Genomic DNA, 4,667 nt, shown 5'->3' with positions numbered 1-4,667 from the left:
GTGAGCCAAGATTGTGCCACTGCACTCCAGGTTGGGCAACAGAGCGAGATTCTGTCTCAAAATAAAATAAAATACTCCAAAAACTCATCAATGGTTTTCCTAAAAGCTTGTCCTGTCACCCTCTAGTCTTAACTATTCTCTGAGGATAAGACCTCTTCTGATGTAGCAGCAGCATCTTAGCTATACCCTAAATACAAATATTCTAATACAAAGCTTAGAATAATATCCAAACTCAAATACACCAAAATTTTTTGCATTGTAGGCATTTTGTTCTTGCTATTCTGTACATTTGAAATCTCTTAGGTCAACTCTAGGTGACAAATTTCTTCCCATCCTCCAGTAATATCAAACCCTAACAAAAGCTCTTTCTGATCAGTCTAAGTAGCCTGCCTGGGGCCAAACTCTTACACTATGTACCCTATAACATCACATTATTTCCTTGCTAGCATTTGTTACAGTTTGAAATTTTCCTATTTGTTTGCTTGTTTCTTGTCTATAATCTCTCACAGAATGTAAATACTATGAAGTCAATAGCCTTATCTTACTTGTTCATACCTGCATTGGCAGTCCCATAATATTGGCTGATAAACAGTACGGCCTCAAATATAATCTGAATAAATGAATTAATCTATCAATGACAATATAGTTAAACCATCTTTATTTTCTCTGAGAAAAGCTTTGTAGAAAAAAAAATAAAAAGCAGAACTACAGTTCTATTTCTTAACTGGTATAGTCACACTTGACCTTACTCTCCTCAAATACAGAATACATTCACATGGCTATTAAGTGCTTTAAAAAACAGAAAGATTGCCTAAGAACATCTATAAAAATGTACTATATCTGGTTACACTTTTAAAAAACTGGCTTAGTTTAATCTGTATTAAACATAACTATCTAAATGTGAATGAAGTCATTCCAGCCCTGTGAAAGGAGATTTTTAAAAAATCCTATTTAGGCTGGATGCAGTGGATCATGCCTGTAATCCCAGCACTTTGGGAGGCCAAGGCAGGCAGATCACTTGAGGCCAGGAGTTCAAGACCAGCCTGGTCAACATGGTGAAACAGTCTCTACTGAAAAAAAAAAACACAAAAATTAGCCAGGTGTAGTGGTGCATGCCTGTAATCTCAGCCTCTTGGGTGGCTGAGGCACAAGAATCGCTTGACCTCAGGAGGTAGAGGCTGCAGTGAGCCAAGATGGTGCCACTGTACTCTAGCCTGGGCTAAAGAGCGAGACTCTGTCTCAAAAAAAATAAATAAATAAAAAAAATAAAAAGCTACTTAAGTATGTTACTCCCAGACGTCGAAGTCAAATCTTTCCAAATTAATTAGATGCAAATCTCTAGCTGGAGAAAAATTTGGAAAAAGTTTTATTATACTTCATGTACTTATTTACAGTCATGCACTGCTTAATGGGAATATGTTCTGAGATGTATTGTTGGGTGATTTAGTTATTGTGTGAACATTCACAGAACACGCTTAAACAGACCTATTGGTAAACCCTACTACACATCCTGGCTATATGGTATAACCTACTGCTCCTAGGCTGCAAACCTGTACAGCATGTTATATACTGAATACTGTAGGCAACTGCAACACAACAGTATTTGTGTACCTAAAAATAGAAAAGTACAGTAAAAATACAGTATTAAAACCTTATGGGACCACTGTTACACAGGTGGGCCATCACTGACTGAAATGTTACATGGCATATGACTATTTATATTTTCACTTTAGGTCTCAGAAAAACTATACGAATAAAAACCTAAGACACAAGAGATTTAAAAGCCCATAGATCTGCCAAGGTGACAGTGAAGCTGATTTAACTTTACAATTTTATTTTTTACCAAGTAAATATACACAAAATTATATATGTTATTAAAAATTTTCTCTGAATGCTATAAAATCAGATTCTTTCTCATTTTGAATTCTGTGATTTCTGGTACACATAGCAATATGAAAATCTTAATTTTAGAAAATACAAAACATAAGCACCATTTATAACCTGAAATGAGCCATTAGCAGGTAACTGGGATTCTACTTTAAGCATCAAATGGTAAACAGCCATAATAATAAACACTTAGACACATACCCTTGAGTTGCAAAGGATCATCCTGTCTCCAATAAACATTTTCCACACATTACTCAAGATGATGATAATAATCACAGTTGATACTTACTTACAAATTACTCTGAGCCAGGCACTATGCCAAGCCCTTTCATGTGAATTATCTCATGTAGTCTTCACAATACATCCATGAGGTAGATACACACATGAATCCATGTTCATATAAGGCAATTAGTGTTCAAGGTGCCACAGAGAATAAAAGGAAGAACCAGGAAGAACTCTGGCAAACTGACTCCTGGAATTGGCCCTTAATCAGTATCTTTCTGAACTTTTTTTTTTTTTAACCACAGATCTTAATTTTCCTGCATGGCATATTCTACCTCTCCTCTCTCATTAATTTTTTTCAAAAAACTTTTCTGGCTATATAGATTTCTTTTTTTAGATATTGTACTTTAAAAAAACACACTATAATAATGTAAATACATATGTTATTCTTCCTAGACCTTGAATGAAGCACAGGGACCAAAGCTCACCTCAAAATATCCCAAGTGGTTCACCACTCGGTACCGATAGTGTTTAAAATATAAGACAAAAATGATCATAATTCTGATATAGAAGTGTTTATTCTTGCTTGTTATCTATAAAAGAGTGGGTTTTTGGCCAGGCATGGTGGCTCATGCCTGTAATCCGAGCACTTTAGGAGGCTGAAGCAGGTGGACCACCTGAGGTCAGGAGTTTGAGACCAGCCTGGCCAACATAGTGAAACCCCATCTGTAGTAAAAATACAAAAATTAGCTGGGTGTGGTGGCAGGCACCTGTAATCCCAGCTACTTGGGAGGCTGAGGCAGGAGAACTGCTTGAACCCAGGGGGCGGAGGTTGTAGTGAGTGGAGATTGCACCACTGCACTCCAGCCTGGGTGACAGAGCAAAACTCGGTCTGAAAAAAAAAAAAAAAAAAGTGGGTTTAAAAAATACATATAGTTTATTTATTTTAAATTGACAGATAAAATTGTATTATGTACAATATAATGTTTTGAAGTATATATACACTGTGTAATTGTTAAATGTAGCTAATTAACACATGCATTGCCTCAAATAGTTGTCATTTTTGTGGTGAGAACACTTACTACTCTTTGCATTTTTCAAGAATATATCATCATTAACCACAGTCACCATGCTATACAACAGATTTCTTGAACTTATTCCTCTTAACTATACACCCTTTGACCAACATTCTTCTATCCTGTCATTTTCTCAAACCACCCCAGCCACTGGTAACCACCATTCTATTCTCTACTTCTATGGGATATACTTTTTAGGTTTTACATACTGGGTGAGATCATGCAGCACTTATCTTTCTGTGCTTGGCTTATTTCACTTAACACAGTGTCCTCTAGGTTCATCCATGTTATTGCAAAGAACAGAATTTTGCTTTTTGATACCTGAATAGCATTCCACCATGTATATAAACCATATTTTCTTTGCCCTTCATCTGGAGATGGATCCTTAGATTGACTCCATATCTTGGCTAATGTGAATACTGCTGTTTATGTGCAGTTATCTCTTTGACATACTGATTTCATTTCCTTTGGATATATACTCAGTAGTGGGATTACAGGATCATATGGTAGTTCTATTTTTTCATTTTTTGAGGACCCTCCATACTGTTTTCTGTAATGGCTATACTAATTTACATTCCCACCAACAGTGTGTTCCCTTTTCTCCACATCCACTCCAACACTTACCTTTCGTCTTTTTGATAACAGCAATTCTAACAGGAGTGAGATGATATCTCATTGTAGTTTTGATTTGCATTTACCTGACGGTTAGTGACATTAAGCCTTTTTTCATATACCTGTTGGCCATTTACGTCTTCCTTTGGGAAATGTCTATTCAGGTCTTTTGCACATTTAAAAACCAAGTTGTTTACTTGCTATTGAGTTCCTTATATATTTTAGATATTAACCCCTTATCAGATGTATGGTGTGCAAATATTTTCTCCTATCCGGTAAGCAGGTTGTCTCTTTACTCTGCTGATTGTTTCCTTTGCTGTGCAGAATCTTTTTAATTTGACATAACCCCATCTATTTTTGCTTTTGTTGCCTGTGCTTTTAAGGTCATGGCGCAGATCAATGTCACATAGCTTTTCTTGTTTTCTCCTAGTAGTTTCATAATTTCAAGTCCTACTTTTTTTTAAACCCAAGTTAATTTTTTGTATATGGTGAGAGATAAGGGTCTAATTTTCTTCTGCAGTTTATCCAGTTTTCCCAACATGATTTACTGAAGAGAATGTCCTTACCCCATTGTGTATTACTGTCCCCTTTGTCAAAAACCACTTGGTTGTAGGGCTGGGCGTGGTGGCTCACACCTGTAAACCCAGCACTTTGGGAGGCTGAGGTGGGTGGATCACTTGAGGCCAGGAGTTGGAGACCAGCCTGGCCAACATGGTGAAACCCTGTCTCTATTAAAAATACAAAAATTAGCCAAGCATGGTGGTGCATGCCTGTAATCCCAGCTACTCAGGAGGATCGCTTGAACCTGGAGGCAGAGGCCACAGTGAGGTGAGATCGCACCACTGCACCCCAGCCTGGGCAACAGAGCAG

Source organism: Colobus angolensis, unplaced genomic scaffold (assembly GCF_000951035.1).
Source record: "Colobus angolensis palliatus isolate OR3802 unplaced genomic scaffold, Cang.pa_1.0 Scaffold362, whole genome shotgun sequence".
Classification (NCBI taxonomy): Eukaryota; Metazoa; Chordata; class Mammalia; order Primates; family Cercopithecidae; genus Colobus; species Colobus angolensis.
The sequence above is the reverse complement of the archived record's forward strand: the minus strand, read 5'-3'. Positions refer to the sequence as shown.